This window comes from Hemiscyllium ocellatum, chromosome 24 (assembly GCF_020745735.1).
Source record: "Hemiscyllium ocellatum isolate sHemOce1 chromosome 24, sHemOce1.pat.X.cur, whole genome shotgun sequence".
Classification (NCBI taxonomy): Eukaryota; Metazoa; Chordata; class Chondrichthyes; order Orectolobiformes; family Hemiscylliidae; genus Hemiscyllium; species Hemiscyllium ocellatum.
In genome coordinates this window covers 52,166,426-52,189,814 of record NC_083424.1, presented here as the reverse complement: position 1 = coordinate 52,189,814, position 23,389 = coordinate 52,166,426, and the positions used below count along the sequence as shown (strand labels likewise).

At 48.8% G+C, this 23,389-nt stretch overlaps 13 non-coding genes across 13 annotated transcripts; all 13 read right to left on the bottom strand.

Moving 5' to 3' along the window:
• trnal-caa (transfer RNA leucine (anticodon CAA)) lies at nucleotides 1-120 on the bottom strand. The gene is made up of 2 exons: nucleotides 83-120; nucleotides 1-46 (listed from the first exon to the last, which is right to left on the bottom strand). It is a non-coding gene; the product is annotated as a tRNA-Leu (tRNA).
• A 1,712-nt stretch (nucleotides 121-1,832) lies between these two features.
• trnal-uaa (transfer RNA leucine (anticodon UAA)) lies at nucleotides 1,833-1,952 on the bottom strand. The gene is made up of 2 exons: nucleotides 1,915-1,952; nucleotides 1,833-1,878 (listed from the first exon to the last, which is right to left on the bottom strand). It is a non-coding gene; the product is annotated as a tRNA-Leu (tRNA).
• Nucleotides 1,953-3,831: 1,879 nt separating this feature from the next.
• trnal-caa (transfer RNA leucine (anticodon CAA)) lies at nucleotides 3,832-3,951 on the bottom strand. The gene is made up of 2 exons: nucleotides 3,914-3,951; nucleotides 3,832-3,877 (listed from the first exon to the last, which is right to left on the bottom strand). It is a non-coding gene; the product is annotated as a tRNA-Leu (tRNA).
• Nucleotides 3,952-5,663: 1,712 nt separating this feature from the next.
• trnal-uaa (transfer RNA leucine (anticodon UAA)) lies at nucleotides 5,664-5,783 on the bottom strand. Its single transcript has 2 exons — nucleotides 5,746-5,783; nucleotides 5,664-5,709 (listed from the first exon to the last, which is right to left on the bottom strand). It is a non-coding gene; the product is annotated as a tRNA-Leu (tRNA).
• Nucleotides 5,784-7,616: 1,833 nt separating this feature from the next.
• trnal-caa (transfer RNA leucine (anticodon CAA)) lies at nucleotides 7,617-7,736 on the bottom strand. The gene is made up of 2 exons: nucleotides 7,699-7,736; nucleotides 7,617-7,662 (listed from the first exon to the last, which is right to left on the bottom strand). It is a non-coding gene; the product is annotated as a tRNA-Leu (tRNA).
• Nucleotides 7,737-9,438: 1,702 nt separating this feature from the next.
• trnal-uaa (transfer RNA leucine (anticodon UAA)) lies at nucleotides 9,439-9,558 on the bottom strand. The gene is made up of 2 exons: nucleotides 9,521-9,558; nucleotides 9,439-9,484 (listed from the first exon to the last, which is right to left on the bottom strand). It is a non-coding gene; the product is annotated as a tRNA-Leu (tRNA).
• Nucleotides 9,559-11,433: 1,875 nt separating this feature from the next.
• trnal-uaa (transfer RNA leucine (anticodon UAA)) lies at nucleotides 11,434-11,553 on the bottom strand. Its single transcript has 2 exons — nucleotides 11,516-11,553; nucleotides 11,434-11,479 (listed from the first exon to the last, which is right to left on the bottom strand). It is a non-coding gene; the product is annotated as a tRNA-Leu (tRNA).
• A 1,875-nt stretch (nucleotides 11,554-13,428) lies between these two features.
• trnal-caa (transfer RNA leucine (anticodon CAA)) lies at nucleotides 13,429-13,548 on the bottom strand. Its single transcript has 2 exons — nucleotides 13,511-13,548; nucleotides 13,429-13,474 (listed from the first exon to the last, which is right to left on the bottom strand). It is a non-coding gene; the product is annotated as a tRNA-Leu (tRNA).
• Nucleotides 13,549-14,759: 1,211 nt separating this feature from the next.
• trnal-uaa (transfer RNA leucine (anticodon UAA)) lies at nucleotides 14,760-14,879 on the bottom strand. The gene is made up of 2 exons: nucleotides 14,842-14,879; nucleotides 14,760-14,805 (listed from the first exon to the last, which is right to left on the bottom strand). It is a non-coding gene; the product is annotated as a tRNA-Leu (tRNA).
• Nucleotides 14,880-16,756: 1,877 nt separating this feature from the next.
• Nucleotides 16,757-16,876, bottom strand: trnal-caa (transfer RNA leucine (anticodon CAA)). The gene is made up of 2 exons: nucleotides 16,839-16,876; nucleotides 16,757-16,802 (listed from the first exon to the last, which is right to left on the bottom strand). It is a non-coding gene; the product is annotated as a tRNA-Leu (tRNA).
• Nucleotides 16,877-18,560: 1,684 nt separating this feature from the next.
• On the bottom strand, nucleotides 18,561-18,680 carry trnal-uaa (transfer RNA leucine (anticodon UAA)). Its single transcript has 2 exons — nucleotides 18,643-18,680; nucleotides 18,561-18,606 (listed from the first exon to the last, which is right to left on the bottom strand). It is a non-coding gene; the product is annotated as a tRNA-Leu (tRNA).
• A 1,873-nt stretch (nucleotides 18,681-20,553) lies between these two features.
• trnal-caa (transfer RNA leucine (anticodon CAA)) lies at nucleotides 20,554-20,673 on the bottom strand. The gene is made up of 2 exons: nucleotides 20,636-20,673; nucleotides 20,554-20,599 (listed from the first exon to the last, which is right to left on the bottom strand). It is a non-coding gene; the product is annotated as a tRNA-Leu (tRNA).
• A 1,329-nt stretch (nucleotides 20,674-22,002) lies between these two features.
• Nucleotides 22,003-22,122, bottom strand: trnal-uaa (transfer RNA leucine (anticodon UAA)). The gene is made up of 2 exons: nucleotides 22,085-22,122; nucleotides 22,003-22,048 (listed from the first exon to the last, which is right to left on the bottom strand). It is a non-coding gene; the product is annotated as a tRNA-Leu (tRNA).
• Between the last annotated feature and the right edge of the window lie 1,267 nt (nucleotides 22,123-23,389).

Here is a 23,389-nt window from a genome sequence, read left to right as displayed (position 1 = left end):
TGTCAGGAGTGGGATTTGAACCCACGCCCCTAGAAAGGGACCAGAATTCACAAGTACAGATGCAGAGCAAGGATTAACGCTCCTTGAGTCTGGCGCCTTAGACCACTCGGCCATCCTGACAAGCTGCTGAGCCAAGCCTTCCCGATCTCTTTCTCACTCTGTACAATTAGTCACCATGCACTTGTGCAGACACAAAAATGCAATTCCGCATTTTTGCAGCTCACTTGCATTCACACTCAGCAACAATTCCTCATACACAGTCTCTCTCTCTCTCACACACACACACACACACACACACACACACAAACACTCTCTCTCACACACACACACACACACACACAAACCCTCTCTCACACACACAATCGCTCTCACATGCATATACATACACTCTCTCTCTCTCACACACACTCACACTCTCCATCTCACAAGCACGCACACACATTCGTTCACACACACTCACAATCCCTTTCTGTCTCTCATACCCCACACAAGCACAAATTCTCTCTCTCTCTCTCCCACACACACATACTCTCTCCAACACACACACACACTCTCTCTCACACACACAAACACACACTCTCACACACGCACACTCTCTCTCACACACTCATACATAAGCATTCCCACTCACACACACAAACACCTGCACTCACACTCTCTCTCACACACACTCTCTCTCACACACACACACTCACATGCACTCACAATCTCTCTCTCTCACACACACACACGCACTCTCTGTCTGTCTCTCACACCCACACACAAACACACCCTCTCTCACACACACCCACATACGCACTCTCTCCCTCACACACAAACACACACACACACACACACACACTCTCTCTCCCTCTCACACACACTCACTCTCTCACACACACATTTTCTCTCACACAGACACTCTCACACAGACACACATTCGCTCTCTCACACACTCACACACACACACCTGCACTCACTCTCACACTCACAGACAAGCACAAACGTACACACTCTCTCTGTCTCACACACACACACACTCAAATGGACTCACAATCTCTCTCACACACACATACAAACACACACACAAACTCATATACCCACAGGCACACACTCTCTCTCTCACACACACACATACTCTCTCTCACACCCACACACAGACACACACACCCAATCTCTCTATCACACACACACGCACACACTCACCAACACATACAATCTCTCTCTCTCTCACACACAGACACAAATAAAATGAGGTCAGGAGCTGAGTGACCCTGGGGCATCCCAAACTGGGTGTCACTGAGCAGGTTATTGCTGAGCAGGTGCTGCTCGATAGCCCTGTTGGTGAGCCCTTCCATCACTTTTCCGAGGATTGGGAAGAGATAGACGGGAGTGGAATTTGCTGATTTGGATTTGTCCTGCTTTTTATGTGCAGGACATACCTGGATAATTTGGCAGATGGCCAGGTAGATCCCAGTGTTGTCACTGTCCTGGGCGAACTTGGCTCGAGGAAGGGCATGTTGTGGAGCAGCAGCGTTCAGGAGCAGTGCCAGAATCTTGGCAGGGCCCATAGCCTTTGTAGTGTCCAGTGTCTTTTGATGTGAGACGGAGTGAATGTAATTGTTTGAAGAATGGTGTGTGTGATGGTGGGGAGCACAGGAGGAGACTGAGGAAGATGATCCAGTGGGCACTTGCGTCTGAAGATTGTTGTAAATGCCTGAGCCTTATCTTTGAAACCGAGGGGTTGGACTCTTCCATGTTTGGGAAAGGGGAGTGACTCCTCTCCAAGAAGATGTGAAATTTGGGGGGAGTGTGTGGGTGTGGGAAGGTTTGTTTGGGGAAAAAGGGAGACATGTCAGGAGTGGGATTTGAACCCACGCCCCTAGAAAGGGACCAGAATTCACAAGGCCAGATGCAGAGCAAGGACTAACACTCCTTAAGTCTGGCGCCTTAGACCACTCGGCCATCCTGACAGGATGGTGATGCCCGCTCTCTTTCTCACTCTGCACAGTTAGTCACCTTGCCCTTGTGCAGACACAAAATACAATTCCGCATTTCTGCAGCTCCCTTGCATTCACACTCAACAACAATCCCTCATATAGACTCTGTCTCTCTCTCACACACTCTCTCTCTCACACACACACACACACACACAATCTCTCTCACACACATACACAAATTGTCTCTCTCTTTCACACACACACTCACACTCTCAGTTTCTCTCACACACACAAATTCTCACTCCCTCTCTATCTCTCACACACATTAACACATTCTCTCTCACATGAACAGACAAACACACACTCTCTATCATACACACTCTCAGTCTCTCACACACACACTCACACACACACACGCACACCCTTTCTCTCTTTCACACACACACTCTCTCACATGCGCACACAAACACACACTCTCTATCACACACACTCTCACTCTTTCTGTCTCACTCACACACAAACACACTCTCTCACAAAAATAAGACTCTCTCTCACGCACAAACAAATTCTCTCTCTCTCTTTCACACACACACCGACATGCACTCACACTCACTCTCTCTCACACAGACAAACACACTCTCTCACACACACAAAATCTCCCTCTCTCTCTCTCTCTCTCACACACACACACATTCTCTCTCTCTCTCACACATACACTCACTCTCTCACATGCACACACACACTCTCTCTCACACACACACACTCAAACAGACTCTCTCACACACATACAAATTCTCCCTCTCTCTGTCACACACATGCATGCTGACACACTCACTCTCTCTCTCTCACACACACACACACACTCCCTCACACACACACACTCACACACTCTCCCTCATATACACACACTTTCGCTCTCTCTCTCACACACACATTCTCTCCCTCACACACACACACTCTCTCTCTCACACACATTCTCTCTCACACACAAACACACTCTCACACACATACAAATTCTCCCTCTCTCTCTGTCACACACATACATGCTCACACAATCATACACCCACACACTCTCTGTCTCTCGCAGACACAAACACCCACACACTCACTTTCTCAGACACACACACTCCACCCACACAAACACACACACACACACACACACACACACACACACAGACATATACAACTCTCTCACACACACATAAAGGCTTCCTCTCTCACGCGCTTACACACACTGTCTCTCACTCTCACATTCACACACTCACACAGACTTTCTCTCTCTCTCTCTCTCTCACACAGGCACAAACAAAATGAGGTCAGGAGCTGAGTGACCCTGGGGGATCCCAAACTGGGTGTCGCTGAGCAGGTTATTGCTGAGCAGGTGCTGCTCGATAGCCCTGTTGGTGAGCCCTTCCATCACTTTTCCGAGGATTGGGAAGAGATAGACGGGAGTGGAATTGGCTGAGTTGGATTTGTCCTGCTTTTTATGTGCAGGACATACCTGGATAATTTGGCAGATGGCCAGGTAGATCCCAGTGTTGTCACTGTCCTGGGAGAACTTGGCTCGAGGAAGGGCATGTTGTGGAGCAGCAGCGTTCAGGAGCAGTGCCAGAATCTTGGCAGGGCCCATAGCCTTTGTAGTGTCCAGTGTCTCTTTATGTGAGACGGAGTGAATGTAATTGTTTGAAGAATGGTGTGTGTGATGGTGGGGAGCACAGGAGGAGACTGAGGAAGATGATCCAGTGGGCACTTGCGTCTGAAGATTGTTGTAAATGCCTGAGCCTTATCTTTGAAACCGAGGGGTTGGACTCTTCCATGTTTGGGAAGGGGGAGTGACTCCTCTCCAAGAAGATGTGAAATTTGGGGGGAGTGTGTGGGTGTGGGAAGGTTTGTTTGGGGAAAAAGGGAGACATGTCAGGAGTGGGATTTGAACCCACGCCCCTAGAAAGGGACCAGAATTCACAAGTCCAGATGCAGAGCAAGGATTAACGCTCCTTGAGTCTGGCGCCTTAGACCACTCGGCCATCCTGACAAGCTGCTGAGCCAAGCCTTCCCGATCTCTTTCTCACTCTGTACAATTAGTCACCATGCACTTGTGCAGACACAAAAATGCAATTCCGCATTTTTGCAGCTCACTTGCATTCACACTCAGCAACAATTCCTCATACACAGTCTCTCTCTCTCTCACACACACACACACACACACACACACACACAAACACTCTCTCTCACACACACACACACACACAAACCCTCTCTCACACACACAATCGCTCTCACATGCATATACATACACTCTCTCTCTCTCACACACACTCACACTCTCCATCTCACAAGCACGCACACACATTCGTTCACACACACTCACAATCCCTTTCTGTCTCTCATACCCCACACAAGCACAAATTCTCTCTCTCTCTCTCTCCCACACACATACTCTCTCCAACACACACACACACTCTCTCTCACACACACAAACACACACTCTCACACACGCACACTCTCTCTCACACACTCATACATAAGCATTCCCACTCACACACACAAACACCTGCACTCACACTCTCTCTCACACACACTCTCTCTCACACACACACACTCACATGCACTCACAATCTCTCTCTCTCACACACACACACGCACTCTCTGTCTGTCTCTCACACCCACACACAAACACACCCTCTCTCACACACACCCACATACGCACTCTCTCCCTCACACACAAACACACACACACACACACACACACTCTCTCTCCCTCTCACACACACTCACTCTCTCACACACACATTTTCTCTCACACAGACACTCTCTCTCACACAGACACACATTCGCTCTCTCACACACTCACACACACACACCTGCACTCACTCTCACACTCACAGACAAGCACAAACGTACACACTCTCTCTGTCTCACACACACACACACTCAAATGGACTCACAATCTCTCTCACACACACATACAAACACACACACAAACTCATATACCCACAGGCACACACTCTCTCTCTCACACACACACATACTCTCTCTCACACCCACACACAGACACACACACCCAACCTCTCTATCACACACACACGCACACACTCACCAACACATACAATCTCTCTCTCTCTCACACACAGACACAAATAAAATGAGGTCAGGAGCTGAGTGACCCTGGGGCATCCCAAACTGGGTGTCACTGAGCAGGTTATTGCTGAGCAGGTGCTGCTCGATAGCCCTGTTGGTGAGCCCTTCCATCACTTTTCCGAGGATTGGGAAGAGATAGACGGGAGTGGAATTTGCTGATTTGGATTTGTCCTGCTTTTTATGTGCAGGACATACCTGGATAATTTGGCAGATGGCCAGGTAGATCCCAGTGTTGTCACTGTCCTGGGCGAACTTGGCTCGAGGAAGGGCATGTTGTGGAGCAGCAGCGTTCAGGAGCAGTGCCAGAATCTTGGCAGGGCCCATAGCCTTTGTAGTGTCCAGTGTCTTTTGATGTGAGACGGAGTGAATGTAATTGTTTGAAGAATGGTGTGTGTGATGGTGGGGAGCACAGGAGGAGACTGAGGAAGATGATCCAGTGGGCACTTGCGTCTGAAGATTGTTGTAAATGCCTGAGCCTTATCTTTGAAACCGAGGGGTTGGACTCTTCCATGTTTGGGAAAGGGGAGTGACTCCTCTCCAAGAAGATGTGAAATTTGGGGGGAGTGTGTGGGTGTGGGAAGGTTTGTTTGGGGAAAAAGGGAGACATGTCAGGAGTGGGATTTGAACCCACGCCCCTAGAAAGGGACCAGAATTCACAAGGCCAGATGCAGAGCAAGGACTAACACTCCTTAAGTCTGGCGCCTTAGACCACTCGGCCATCCTGACAGGATGGTGATGCCCGCTCTCTTTCTCACTCTGCACAGTTAGTCACCTTGCCCTTGTGCAGACACAAAATACAATTCCGCATTTCTGCAGCTCCCTTGCATTCACACTCAACAACAATCCCTCATATAGAGTCTGTCTCTCTCTCACACACTCTCTCTCTCACACACACACACACACACACACAATCTCTCTCACACACATACACAAATTGTCTCTCTCTTTCACACACACACTCACACTCTCAGATTCTCTCACACACACAAATTCTCACTCCCTCTCTATCTCTCACACACATTAACACATTCTCTCTCACATGAACAGACAAACACACACTCTCTATCATACACACTCTCAGTCTCTCACACACACACTCACACACATGCGCACACAAACACACACTCTCTATCACACACACTCTCACTCTTTCTGTCTCACTCACACACAAACACACTCTCTCACAAAAATAAGACTCTCTCTCACGCACAAACAAATTCTCTCTCTCTCTTTCACACACACACCGACATGCACTCACACTCACTCTCTCTCACACAGACAAACACACTCTCTCACACACACAAAATCTCCCTCTCTCTCTCTCTCTCTCACACACACACACATTCTCTCTCTCTCACACATACACTCACTCTCTCACATGCACACACACACTCTCTCTCACACACACACACTCAAACATACTCTCTCACACACATACAAATTCTCCCTCTCTCTGTCACACACATGCATGCTGACACACTCACTCTCTCTCTCACACACACACACACACTCCCTCACACACACACACTCACACACTCTCCCTCATATACACACACTTTCGCTCTCTCTCTCACACACACATTCTCTCCCTCACACACACACACTCTCTCTCTCACACACATTCTCTCTCACACACAAACACACTCTCACACACATACAAATTCTCCCTCTCTCTCTGTCACACACATACATGCTCACACAATCATACACCCACACACTCTCTGTCTCTCGCAGACACAAACACCCACACACTCACTTTCTCAGACACACACACTCCACCCACACAAACACACACACACACACACACACACACACACACACAGACATATACAACTCTCACACACACACATAAAGGCTTCCTCTCTCACGCGCTTACACACACTGTCTCTCACTCTCACATTCACACACTCACACAGACTTTCTCTCTCTCTCTCTCTCTCACACAGGCACAAACAAAATGAGGTCAGGAGCTGAGTGACCCTGGGGGATCCCAAACTGGGTGTCGCTGAGCAGGTTATTGCTGAGCAGGTGCTGCTCGATAGCCCTGTTGGTGAGCCCTTCCATCACTTTTCCGAGGATTGGGAAGAGATAGACGGGAGTGGAATTGGCTGAGTTGGATTTGTCCTGCTTTTTATGTGCAGGACATACCTGGATAATTTGGCAGATGGCCAGGTAGATCCCAGTGTTGTCACTGTCCTGGGAGAACTTGGCTCGAGGAAGGGCATGTTGTGGAGCAGCAGCGTTCAGGAGCAGTGCCAGAATCTTGGCAGGGCCCATAGCCTTTGTAGTGTCCAGTGTCTCTTGATGTGAGACGGAGTGAATGTAATTGTTTGAAGAATGGTGTGTGTGATGGTGGGGAGCACAGGAGGAGACTGAGGAAGATGATCCAGTGGGCACTTGCGTCTGAAGATTGTTGTAAATGCCTGAGCCTTATCTTTGAAACCGAGGGGTTGGACTCTTCCATGTTTGGGAAGGGGGAGTGACTCCTCTCCAAGAAGATGTGAAATTTGGGGGGAGTGTGTGGGTGTGGGAAGGTTTGTTTGGGGAAAAAGGGAGACATGTCAGGAGTGGGATTTGAACCCACGCCCCTAGAAAGGGACCAGAATTCACAAGTCCAGATGCAGAGAAAGGATTAACGCTCCTTGAGTCTGGCGCCTTAGACCACTCGGCCATCCTGACAAGCTGCTGAGCCAAGCCTTCCCGATCTCTTTCTCACTCTGTACAATTAGTCACCATGCACTTGTGCAGACACAAAAATGCAATTCCGCATTTTTGCAGCTCACTTGCATTCACACTCAGCAACAATTCCTCATACACAGTCTCTCTCTCTCTCACACACACACACACACACACACAAACACTCTCTCTCACACACACACACACACACAAACCCTCTCTCACACACACAATCGCTCTCACATGCATATACATACACTCTCTCTCTCTCACACACACTCACACTCTCCATCTCACAAGCACGCACACACATTCGTTCACACACACTCACAATCCCTTTCTGTCTCTCATACCCCACACAAGCACAAATTCTCTCTCTCTCTCTCCCACACACACATACTCTCTCCAACACACACACACACTCTCTCTCACACACACAAACACACACTCTCACACACGCACACTCTCTCTCACACACTCATACATAAGCATTCCCACTCACACACACAAACACCTGCACTCACACCCTCTCTCACACACACTCTCTCTCACACACACACACTCACATGCACTCACAATCTCTCTCTCTCACACACACACACGCACTCTCTGTCTGTCTCTCACACCCACACACAAACACACCCTCTCTCACACACACCCACATACGCACTCTCTCCCTCACACACAAACACACACACACACACACACACTCTCTCTCCCTCTCACACACACTCACTCTCTCACACACACATTTTCTCTCACACAGACACTCTCTCTCACACAGACACACATTCGCTCTCTCACACACTCACACACACACACCTGCACTCACTCTCACACTCACAGACAAGCACAAACGTACACACTCTCTCTGTCTCACACACACACACACTCAAATGGACTCACAATCTCTCTCACACACACATACAAACACACACACAAACTCATATACCCACAGGCACACACTCTCTCTCTCACACACACACATACTCTCTCTCACACCCACACACAGACACACACACCCAACCTCTCTATCACACACACACGCACACACTCACCAACACATACAATCTCTCTCTCTCTCACACACAGACACAAATAAAATGAGGTCAGGAGCTGAGTGACCCTGGGGCATCCCAAACTGGGTGTCACTGAGCAGGTTATTGCTGAGCAGGTGCTGCTCGATAGCCCTGTTGGTGAGCCCTTCCATCACTTTTCCGAGGATTGGGAAGAGATAGACGGGAGTGGAATTTGCTGATTTGGATTTGTCCTGCTTTTTATGTGCAGGACATACCTGGATAATTTGGCAGATGGCCAGGTAGATCCCAGTGTTGTCACTGTCCTGGGCGAACTTGGCTCGAGGAAGGGCATGTTGTGGAGCAGCAGCGTTCAGGAGCAGTGCCAGAATCTTGGCAGGGCCCATAGCCTTTGTAGTGTCCAGTGTCTTTTGATGTGAGACGGAGTGAATGTAATTGTTTGAAGAATGGTGTGTGTGATGGTGGGGAGCACAGGAGGAGACTGAGGAAGATGATCCAGTGGGCACTTGCGTCTGAAGATTGTTGTAAATGCCTGAGCCTTATCTTTGAAACCGAGGGGTTGGACTCTTCCATGTTTGGGAAGGGGGAGTGACTCCTCTCCAAGAAGATGTGAAATTTGGGGGGAGTGTGTGGGTGTGGGAAGGTTTGTTTGGGGAAAAAGGGAGACATGTCAGGAGTGGGATTTGAACCCACGCCCCTAGAAAGGGACCAGAATTCACAAGGCCAGATGCAGAGCAAGGACTAACACTCCTTAAGTCTGGCGCCTTAGACCACTCGGCCATCCTGACAGGTTGGTGATGCCCGCTCTCTTTCTCACTCTGCACAGTTAGTCACCTTGCCCTTGTGCAGACACAAAATACAATTCCGCATTTCTGCAGCTCCCTTGCATTCACACTCAACAACAATCCCTCATATAGACTCTGTCTCTCTCTCACACACTCTCTCTCTCACACACACACACACACACACAATCTCTCTCACACACATACACAAATTGTCTCTCTCTTTCACACACACACTCACACTCTCAGTTTCTCTCACACACACAAATTCTCACTCCCTCTCTATCTCTCACACACATTAACACATTCTCTCTCACATGAACAGACAAACACACACTCTCTATCATACACACTCTCAGTCTCTCACACACACACTCACACACACACACGCACACCCTTTCTCTCTTTCACACACACACTCTCTCACATGCGCACACAAACACACACTCTCTCTCACACACACTCTCACTCTTTCTGTCTCACTCACACACAAACACACTCTCTCACAAAAATAAGACTCTCTCTCACGCACAAACAAATTCTCTCTCTCTCTTTCACACACACACCGACATGCACTCACACTCACTCTCTCTCACACAGACAAACACACTCACTCACACACACAAAATCTCCCTCTCTCTCTCTCTCTCTCACACACACACACATTCTCTCTCTCTCTCACACATACACTCACTCTCTCACATGCACACACACACTCTCTCTCACACACACACACTCAAACATACTCTCTCACACACATACAAATTCTCCCTCTCTCTGTCACACACATGCATGCTGACACACTCACTCTCTCTCTCACACACACACACACACACTCCCTCACACACACACACTCACACACTCTCCCTCATATACACACACTTTCGCTCTCTCTCTCACACACACATTCTCTCCCTCACACACACACACTCTCTCTCTCACACACATTCTCTCTCACACACAAACACACTCTCACACACATACAAATTCTCCCTCTCTCTCTGTCACACACATACATGCTCACACAATCATACACACACACACTCTCTGTCTCTCGCAGACACAAACACCCACACACTCACTTTCTCAGACACACACACTCCACCCACACAAACACACACACACACACACACACACACACACAGACATATACAACTCTCACACACACACATAAAGGCTTCCTCTCTCACGCGCTTACACACACTGTCTCTCACTCTCACATTCACACACTCACACAGACTTTCTCTCTCTCTCTCTCTCTCACACAGGCACAAATAAAATGAGGTCAGGAGCTGAGTGACCCTGGGGGATCCCAAACTGGGTGTCGCTGAGCAGGTTATTGCTGAGCAGGTGCTGCTCGATAGCCCTGTTGGTGAGCCCTTCCATCACTTTTCCGAGGATTGGGAAGAGATAGACGGGAGTGGAATTGGCTGAGTTGGATTTGTCCTGCTTTTTATGTGCAGGACATACCTGGATAATTTGGCAGATGGCCAGGTAGATCCCAGTGTTGTCACTGTCCTGGGAGAACTTGGCTCGAGGAAGGGCATGTTGTGGAGCAGCAGCGTTCAGGAGCAGTGCCAGAATCTTGGCAGGGCCCATAGCCTTTGTAGTGTCCAGTGTCTCTTTATGTGAGACGGAGTGAATGTAATTGTTTGAAGAATGGTGTGTGTGATGGTGGGGAGCACAGGAGGAGACTGAGGAAGATGATCCAGTGGGCACTTGCGTCTGAAGATTGTTGTAAATGCCTGAGCCTTATCTTTGAAACCGAGGGGTTGGACTCTTCCATGTTTGGGAAGGGGGAGTGACTCCTCTCCAAGAAGATGTGAAATTTGGGGGGAGTGTGTGGGTGTGGGAAGGTTTGTTTGGGGAAAAAGGGAGACATGTCAGGAGTGGGATTTGAACCCACGCCCCTAGAAAGGGACCAGAATTCACAAGGCCAGATGCAGAGCAAGGACTAACACTCCTTAAGTCTGGCACCATAGACCACTCGGCCATCCTGACAGGATGGTGATGCCCGCTCTCTTTCTCACTCTGCACAGTTAGTCACCTTGCCCTTGTGCAGACACAAAATACAATTCCGCATTTCTGCAGCTCCCTTGCATTCACACTCAACAACAATCCCTCATATAGAGTCTGTCTCTCTCTCACACACTCTCTCTCTCACACACACACACACACACACACACAATCTCTCTCACACACATACACAAATTGTCTCTCTCTTTCACACACACACTCACACTCTCAGTTTCTCTCACACACACAAATTCTCACTCCCTCTCTATCTCTCACACACATTAACACATTCTCTCTCACATGAACCGACATACACACACTCTCTATCATACACACTCTCAGTCTCTCACACACACACTCACACACACACACGCACACCCTTTCTCTCTTTCACACACACACTCTCTCACATGCGCACACAAACACACACTCTCTATCACACACACTCTCACTCTTTCTGTCTCACTCACACACAAACACACTCTCTCACAAAAATAAGACTCTCTCTCACGCACAAACAAATTCTCTCTCTCTCTTTCACACACACACCGACATGCACTCACACTCACTCTCTCTCACACAGACAAACACACTCTCTCACACACACAAAATCTCCCTCTCTCTCTCTCTCTCTCACACACACACATTCTCTCTCTCTCTCACACATACACTCACTCTCTCACATGCACACACACACACTCTCTCACACACACACACTCAAACATACTCTCTCATACACATACAAATTCTCCCTCTCTCTGTCACACACATGCATGCTGACACACTCACTCTCTCTCTCTCACACACACACACACACACTCCCTCACACACACACACTCACACACTCTCCCTCATATACACACACTTTCGCTCTCTCTCTCACACACACATTCTCTCCCTCACACACACACACTCTCTCTCTCACACACATTCTCTCTCACACACAAACACACTCTCACACACATACAAATTCTCCCTCTCTCTCTGTCACACACATACATGCTCACACAATCATACACACACACACTCTCTGTCTCTCGCAGACACAAACACCCACACACTCACTTTCTCAGACACACACACTCCACCCACACAAACACACACACACACACACACACACACAGACATATACAACTCTCACACACACACATAAAGGCTTCCTCTCTCACGCGCTTACACACACTGTCTCTCACTCTCACATTCACACACTCACACAGACTTTCTCTCTCTCTCTCTCTCTCACACAGGCACAAACAAAATGAGGTCAGGAGCTGAGTGACCCTGGGGGATCCCAAACTGGGTGTCGCTGAGCAGGTTATTGCTGAGCAGGTGCTGCTCGATAGCCCTGTTGGTGAGACCTTCCATCACTTTTCCGAGGATTGGGAAGAGATAGACGGGAGTGGAATTGGCTGAGTTGGATTTGTCCTGCTTTTTATGTGCAGGACATACCTGGATAATTTGGCAGATGGCCAGGTAGATCCCAGTGTTGTCACTGTCCTGGGAGAACTTGGCTCGAGGAAGGGCATGTTGTGGAGCAGCAGCGTTCAGGAGCAGTGCCAGAATCTTGGCAGGGCCCATAGCCTTTGTAGTGTCCAGTGTCTTTTGATGTGAGACGGAGTGAATGTAATTGTTTGAAGAATGGTGTGTGTGATGGTGGGGAGCACAGGAGGAGACTGAGGAAGATGATCCAGTGGGCACTTGCGTCTGAAGATTGTTGTAAATGCCTGAGCCTTATCTTTGAAACCGAGGGGTTGGACTCTTCCATGTTTGGGAAGGGGGAGTGACTCCTCTCCAAGAAGATGTGAAATTTGGGGGGAGTGTGTGGGTGTGGGAAGGTTTGTTTGGGGAAAAAGGGAGACATGTCAGGAGTGGGATTTGAACCCACGCCCCTAGAAAGGGACCAGAATTCACAAGGCCAGATGCAGAGCAAGGATTAACGCTCCTTGCGTCTGGCGCCTTAGACCACTCGGCCATCCTGACAAGCTGCTGAGCCAAGCCTTCCCGATCTCTTTCTCACTCTGTACAATTAGTCACCATGCACTTGTGCAGACACAAAAATGCAATTCCGCATTTTTGCAGCTCACTTGCATTCACACTCAGCAACAATTCCTCATACACAGTCTCTCTCTCTCTCACACACACACACACACAAACACTCTCTCTCACACACACACACACACACAAACACTCTCTCACACACACACAATCGCTCTCACATGCATATACATACACTCTCTCTCTCTCACACACACTCACACTCTCCATCTCACAAGCACGCACACACCATCGTTCACACACACTCACAATCCCTTTCTGTCTCTCATACCCCACACAAGCACAAATTCTCTCTCTCTCTCTCCCACACACACATACTCTCTCCACACACACACACACACTCTCTCTCACACACACACACACACACACTCTCACACACGCACACTCTCTCTCACACACTCATACATAAGCATTCCCACTCACACACACAAACACCTGCACTCACACTCTCTCTCACACACACTCTCTCTCACACACACACACTCACATGCACTCACAATCTCTCTCTCTCTCTCACACACAGACACAAATAAAATGAGGTCAGGAGCTGAGTGACCCTGGGGCATCCCAAACTGGGTGTCACTGAGCAGGTTATTGCTGAGCAGGTGCTGCTCGATAGCCCTGTTGGTGAGCCCTTCCATCACTTTTCCGAGGATTGGGAAGAGATAGACGGGAGTGGAATTTGCTGATTTGGATTTGTCCTGCTTTTTATGTGCAGGACATACCTGGATAATTTGGCAGATGGCCAGGTAGATCCCAGTGTTGTCACTGTCCTGGGCGAACTTGGCTCGAGGAAGGGCATGTTGTGGAGCAGCAGCGTTCAGGAGCAGTGCCAGAATCTTGGCAGGGCCCATAGCCTTTGCAGTGTCCAGTGTCTTTTGATGTGAGACGGAGTGAATGTAATTGTTTGAAGAATGGTGTGTGTGATGGTGGGGAGCACAGGAGGAGACTGAGGAAGATGATCCAGTGGGCACTTGCGTCTGAAGATTGTTGTAAATGCCTGAGCCTTATCTTTGAAACCGAGGGGTTGGACTCTTCCATGTTTGGGAAAGGGGAGTGACTCCTCTCCAAGAAGATGTGAAATTTGGGGGGAGTGTGTGGGTGTGGGAAGGTTTGTTTGGGGAAAAAGGGAGACATGTCAGGAGTGGGATTTGAACCCACGCCCCTAGAAAGGGACCAGAATTCACAAGGCCAGATGCAGAGCAAGGACTAACACTCCTTAAGTCTGGCGCCTTAGACCACTCGGCCATCCTGACAGGATGGTGATGCCCGCTCTCTTTCTCACTCTGCACAGTTAGTCACCTTGCCCTTGTGCAGACACAAAATACAATTCCGCATTTCTGCAGCTCCCTTGCATTCACACTCAACAACAATCCCTCATATAGACTCTGTCTCTCTCTCACACACTCTCTCTCTCACACACACACACACACACACAATCTCTCTCACACACATACACAAATTGTCTCTCTCTTTCACACACACACTCACACTCTCAGTTTCTCTCACACACACAAATTCTCACTCCCTCTCTATCTCTCACACACATTAACACATTCTCTCTCACATGAACAGACAAACACACACTCTCTATCATACACACTCTCAGTCTCTCACACACACACTCACACACACACACGCACACCCTTTCTCTCTTTCACACACACACTCTCTCACATGCGCACACAAACACACACTCTCTCTCACACACACTCTCACTCTTTCTGTCTCACTCACACACAAACACACTCTCTCACAAAAATAAGACTCTCTCTCACGCACAAACAAATTCTCTCTCTCTCTTTCACACACACACCGACATGCACTCACACTCACTCTCTCTCACACAGACAAACACACTCTCTCACACACACAAAATCTCCCTCTCTCTCTCTCTCTCTCACACACACACACATTCTCTCTCTCTCTCACACATACACTCACTCTCTCACATGCACACACACACTCTCTCTCACACACACACACTCAAACATACTCTCTCACACACATACAAATTCTCCCTCTCTCTGTCACACACATGCATGCTGACACACTCACTCTCTCTCTCACACACACACACACACACTCCCTCACACACACACACTCACACACTCTCCCTCATATACACACACTTTCGCTCTCTCTCTCACACACACATTCTCTCCCTCACACACACACACTCTCTCTCTCACACACATTCTCTCTCACACACAAACACACTCTCACACACATACAAATTCTCCCTCTCTCTCTGTCACACACATACATGCTCACACAATCATACACACACACACTCTCTGTCTCTCGCAGACACAAACACCCACACACTCACTTTCTCAGACACACACACTCCACCCACACAAACACACACACACACACACACACACACACACACAGACATATACAACTCTCACACACACACATAAAGGCTTCCTCTCTCACGCGCTTACACACACTGTCTCTCACTCTCACATTCACACACTCACACAGACTTTCTCTCTCTCTCTCTCTCTCACACAGGCACAAACAAAATGAGGTCAGGAGCTGAGTGACCCTGGGGGATCCCAAACTGGGTGTCGCTGAGCAGGTTATTGCTGAGCAGGTGCTGCTCGATAGCCCTGTTGGTGAGCCCTTCCATCACTTTTCCGAGGATTGGGAAGAGATAGACGGGAGTGGAATTGGCTGAGTTGGATTTGTCCTGCTTTTTATGTGCAGGACATACCTGGATAATTTGGCAGATGGCCAGGTAGATCCCAGTGTTGTCACTGTCCTGGGAGAACTTGGCTCGAGGAAGGGCATGTTGTGGAGCAGCAGCGTTCAGGAGCAGTGCCAGAATCTTGGCAGGGCCCATAGCCTTTGTAGTGTCCAGTGTCTCTTGATGTGAGACGGAGTGAATGTAATTGTTTGAAGAATGGTGTGTGTGATGGTGGGGAGCACAGGAGGAGACTGAGGAAGATGATCCAGTGGGCACTTGCGTCTGAAGATTGTTGTAAATGCCTGAGCCTTATCTTTGAAACCGAGGGGTTGGACTCTTCCATGTTTGGGAAGGGGGAGTGACTCCTCTCCAAGAAGATGTGAAATTTGGGGGGAGTGTGTGGGTGTGGGAAGGTTTGTTTGGGGAAAAAGGGAGACATGTCAGGAGTGGGATTTGAACCCACGCCCCTAGAAAGGGACCAGAATTCACAAGTCCAGATGCAGAGCAAGGATTAACGCTCCTTGAGTCTGGCGCCTTAGACCACTCGGCCATCCTGACAAGCTGCTGAGCCAAGCCTTCCCGATCTCTTTCTCACTCTGTACAATTAGTCACCATGCACTTGTGCAGACACAAAAATGCAATTCCGCATTTTTGCAGCTCACTTGCATTCACACTCAGCAACAATTCCTCATACACAGTCTCTCTCTCTCTCACACACACACACACACACACACAAACACTCTCTCTCACACACACACACACACACAAACCCTCTCTCACACACACAATCGCTCTCACATGCATATACATACACTCTCTCTCTCTCACACACACTCACACTCTCCATCTCACAAGCACGCACACACATTCGTTCACACACACTCACAATCCCTTTCTGTCTCTCATACCCCACACAAGCACAAATTCTCTCTCTCTCTCTCCCACACACACATACTCTCTCCAACACACACACACACTCTCTCTCACACACACAAACACACACTCTCACACACGCACACTCTCTCTCACACACTCATACATAAGCATTCCCACTCACACACACAAACACCTGCACTCACACTCTCTCTCACACACACTCTCTCTCACACACACACACTCACATGCACTCACAATCTCTCTCTCTCACACACACACACGCACTCTCTGTCTGTCTCTCACACCCACACACAAACACACCCTCTCTCACACACACCCACATACGCACTCTCTCCCTCACACACAAACACACACACACACACACACACTCTCTCTCCCTCTCACACACACTCACTCTCTCACACACACATTCTCTCTCACACAGACACACATTCGCTCTCTCACACACTCACACACACACACCTGCACTCACTCTCACACTCACAGACAAGCACAAACGTACACACTCTCTCTGTCTCACACACACACACACTCAAATGGACTCACAATCTCTCTCACACACACATACAAACACACACACAAACTCATATACCCACAGGCACACACTCTCTCTCTCACACACACACATACTCTCTCTCACACCCACACACAGACACACACACCCAACCTCTCTATCACACACACACGCACACACTCACCAACACATACAATCTCTCTCTCTCTCACACACAGACACAAATAAAATGAGGTCAGGAGCTGAGTGACCCTGGGGCATCCCAAACTGGGTGTCACTGAGCAGGTTATTGCTGAGCAGGTGCTGCTCGATAGCCCTGTTGGTGAGCCCTTCCATCACTTTTCCGAGGATTGGGAAGAGATAGACGGGAGTGGAATTTGCTGATTTGGATTTGTCCTGCTTTTTATGTGCAGGACATACCTGGATAATTTGGCAGATGGCCAGGTAGATCCCAGTGTTGTCACTGTCCTGGGCGAACTTGGCTCGAGGAAGGGCATGTTGTGGAGCAGCAGCGTTCAGGAGCAGTGCCAGAATCTTGGCAGGGCCCATAGCCTTTGCAGTGTCCAGTGTCTTTTGATGTGAGACGGAGTGAATGTAATTGTTTGAAGAATGGTGTGTGTGATGGTGGGGAGCACAGGAGGAGACTGAGGAAGATGATCCAGTGGGCACTTGCGTCTGAAGATTGTTGTAAATGCCTGAGCCTTATCTTTGAAACCGAGGGGTTGGACTCTTCCATGTTTGGGAAAGGGGAGTGACTCCTCTCCAAGAAGATGTGAAATTTGGGGGGAGTGTGTGGGTGTGGGAAGGTTTGTTTGGGGAAAAAGGGAGACATGTCAGGAGTGGGATTTGAACCCACGCCCCTAGAAAGGGACCAGAATTCACAAGGCCAGATGCAGAGCAAGGACTAACACTCCTTAAGTCTGGCGCCTTAGACCACTCGGCCATCCTGACAGGATGGTGATGCCCGCTCTCTTTCTCACTCTGCACAGTTAGTCACCTTGCCCTTGTGCAGACACAAAATACAATTCCGCATTTCTGCAGCTCCCTTGCATTCACACTCAACAACAATCCCTCATATAGACTCTGTCTCTCTCTCACACACTCTCTCTCTCACACACACACACACACACAATCTCTCTCACACACATACACAAATTGTCTCTCTCTTTCACACACACACTCACACTCTCAGTTTCTCTCACACACACAAATTCTCACTCCCTCTCTATCTCTCACACACATTAACACATTCTCTCTCACATGAACAGACAAACACACACTCTCTATCATACACACTCTCAGTCTCTCACACACACACTCACACACACACGCACACCCTTTCTCTCTTTCACACACACACTCTCTCACATGCGCACACAAACACACACTCTCTATCACACACACTCTCACTCTTTCTGTCTCACTCACACACAAACACACTCTCTCACAAAAATAAGACTCTCTCTCACGCACAAACAAATTCTCTCTCTCTCTTTCACACACACACCGACATGCACTCACACTCACTCTCTCTCACACAGACAAACACACTCTCTCACACACACAAAATCTCCCTCTCTCTCTCTCTCTCTCACACACACACACATTCTCTCTCTCTCTCACACATACACTCACTCTCTCACATGCACACACACACTCTCTCTCACACACACACACTCAAACATACTCTCTCACACACATACAAATTCTCCCTCTCTCTGTCACACACATGCATGCTGACACACTCACTCTCTCTCTCACACACACACACACACACTCCCTCACACACACACACTCACACACTCTCCCTCATATACACACACTTTCGCTCTCTCTCTCACACACACATTCTCTCCCTCACACACACACACTCTCTCTCTCACACACATTCTCTCTCACACACAAACACACTCTCACACACATACAAATTCTCCCTCTCTCTCTGTCACACACATACATGCTCACACAATCATACACCCACACACTCTCTGTCTCTCGCAGACACAAACACCCACACACTCACTTTCTCAGACACACACACTCCACCCACACAAACACACACACACACACACACACACACACACACAGACATATACAACTCTCACACACACACATAAAGGCTTCCTCTCTCACGCGCTTACACACACTGTCTCTCACTCTCACATTCACACACTCACACAGACTTTCTCTCTCTCTCTCTCTCTCACACAGGCACAAACAAAATGAGGTCAGGAGCTGAGTGACCCTGGGGGATCCCAAACTGGGTGTCGCTGAGCAGGTTATTGCTGAGCAGGTGCTGCTCGATAGCCCTGTTGGTGAGCCCTTCCATCACTTTTCCGAGGATTGGGGAGAGATAGACGGGAGTGGAATTGGCTGAGTTGGATTTGTCCTGCTTTTTATGTGCAGGACATACCTGGATAATTTGGCAGATGGCCAGGTAGATCCCAGTGTTGTCACTGTCCTGGGAGAACTTGGCTCGAGGAAGGGCATGTTGTGGAGCAGCAGCGTTCAGGAGCAGTGCCAGAATCTTGGCAGGGCCCATAGCCTTTGTAGTGTCCAGTGTCTCTTTATGTGAGACGGAGTGAATGTAATTGTTTGAAGAATGGTGTGTGTGATGGTGGGGAGCACAGGAGGAGACTGAGGAAGATGATCCAGTGGGCACTTGCGTCTGAAGATTGTTGTAAATGCCTGAGCCTTATCTTTGAAACCGAGGGGTTGGACTCTTCCATGTTTGGGAAGGGGGAGTGACTCCTCTCCAAGAAGATGTGAAATTTGGGGGGAGTGTGTGGGTGTGGGAAGGTTTGTTTGGGGAAAAAGGGAGACATGTCAGGAGTGGGATTTGAACCCACGCCCCTAGAAAGGGACCAGAATTCACAAGTCCAGATGCAGAGCAAGGATTAACGCTCCTTGAGTCTGGCGCCTTAGACCACTCGGCCATCCTGACAAGCTGCTGAGCCAAGCCTTCCCGATCTCTTTCTCACTCTGTACAATTAGTCACCATGCACTTGTGCAGACACAAAAATGCAATTCCGCATTTTTGCAGCTCACTTGCATTCACACTCAGCAACAATTCCTCATACACAGTCTCTCTCTCTCTCACACACACACACACACACACACACACAAACACTCTCTCTCACACACACACACACACACAAACACTCTCTCTCACACACACACACACACACACACACACACCTCTCTCACACACACAATCGCTCTCACATGCATATACACACACACTCTCTCTCTCTCACACACACTCACACTCTCCATCTCACAAGCACACACACACAAAATCTCCCTCTCTCTCTCTCTCTCACACACACTCACAATCCCTCTCTGTCTCTCACACACACACCCACACAAGCACAAATTCTCTCTCTCTCTCTCTCCCACACACACACACTCTCTCCACACACACACACACACTCTCTCTCACACACACACACACACACTCTCACACACACGCACACTCTCTCTCACACACACTCACACATAAGCATTCCCACTCACACACACACAAACACCTGCACACACACTCTCTCTCACACACACACTCTCTCTCACACACACACACTCACACCCACACACAGACACACACACCCAACCTCTCTATCACACACACACGCACTCACAATCTCTCTCTCTCACACACAGACACAAATAAAATGAGGTCAGGAGCTGAGTGACCCTGGGGCATCCCAAACTGGGTGTCACTGAGCAGGTTATTGCTGAGCAGGTGCTGCTCGATAGCCCTGTTGGTGAGCCCTTCCATCACTTTTCCGAGGATTGGGAAGAGATAGACGGGAGTGGAATTTGCTGATTTGGATTTGTCCTGCTTTTTATGTGCAGGACATACCTGGATAATTTGGCAGATGGCCAGGTAGATCCCAGTGTTGTCACTGTCCTGGGCGAACTTGGCTCGAGGAAGGGCATGTTGTGGAGCAGCAGCGTTCAGGAGCAGTGCCAGAATCTTGGCAGGGCCCATAGCCTTTGCAGTGTCCAGTGTCTTTTGATGTGAGACGGAGTGAATGTAATTGTTTGAAGAATGGTGTGTGTGATGGTGGGGAGCACAGGAGGAGACTGAGGAAGATGATCCAGTGGGCACTTGCGTCTGAAGATTGTTGTAAATGCCTGAGCCTTATCTTTGAAACCGAGGGGTTGGACTCTTCCATGTTTGGGAAAGGGGAGTGACTCCTCTCCAAGAAGATGTGAAATTTGGGGGGAGTGTGTGGGTGTGGGAAGGTTTGTTTGGGGAAAAAGGGAGACATGTCAGGAGTGGGATTTGAACCCACGCCCCTAGAAAGGGACCAGAATTCACAAGGCCAGATGCAGAGCAAGGACTAACACTCCTTAAGTCTGGCGCCTTAGACCACTCGGCCATCCTGACAGGATGGTGATGCCCGCTCTCTTTCTCACTCTGCACAGTTAGTCACCTTGCCCTTGTGCAGACACAAAATACAATTCCGCATTTCTGCAGCTCCCTTGCATTCACACTCAACAACAATCCCTCATATAGACTCTGTCTCTCTCTCACACACTCTCTCTCTCACACACACACACACACACACAATCTCTCTCACACACATACACAAATTGTCTCTCTCTTTCACACACACACTCACACTCTCAGTTTCTCTCACACACACAAATTCTCACTCCCTCTCTATCTCTCACACACATTAACACATTCTCTCTCACATGAACAGACAAACACACACTCTCTATCATACACACTCTCAGTCTCTCACACACACACTCACACACACACACGCACACCCTTTCTCTCTTTCACACACACACTCTCTCACATGCGCACACAAACACACACTCTCTATCACACACACTCTCACTCTTTCTGTCTCACTCACACACAAACACACTCTCTCACAAAAATAAGACTCTCTCTCACGCACAAACAAATTCTCTCTCTCTCTTTCACACACACACCGACATGCACTCACACTCACTCTCTCTCACACAGACAAACACACTCTCTCACACACACAAAATCTCCCTCTCTCTCTCTCTCTCTCACACACACACACATTCTCTCTCTCTCTCACACATACACTCACTCTCTCACATGCACACACACACTCTCTCTCACACACACACACTCAAACATACTCTCTCACACACATACAAATTCTCCCTCTCTCTGTCACACACATGCATGCTGACACACTCACTCTCTCTCTCACACACACACACACACACTCCCTCACACACACACACTCACACACTCTCCCTCATATACACACACTTTCGCTCTCTCTCTCACACACACATTCTCTCCCTCACACACACACACTCTCTCTCTCACACACATTCTCTCTCACACACAAACACACTCTCACACACATACAAATTCTCCCTCTCTCTCTGTCACACACATACATGCTCACACAATCATACACCACACACTCTCTGTCTCTCGCAGACACAAACACCCACACACTCACTTTCTCAGACACACACACTCCACCCACACAAACACACACACACACACACACACACACACACACACAGACATATACAACTCTCACACACACACATAAAGGCTTCCTCTCTCACGCGCTTACACACACTGTCTCTCACTCTCACATTCACACACTCACACAGACTTTCTCTCTCTCTCTCTCTCTCACACAGGC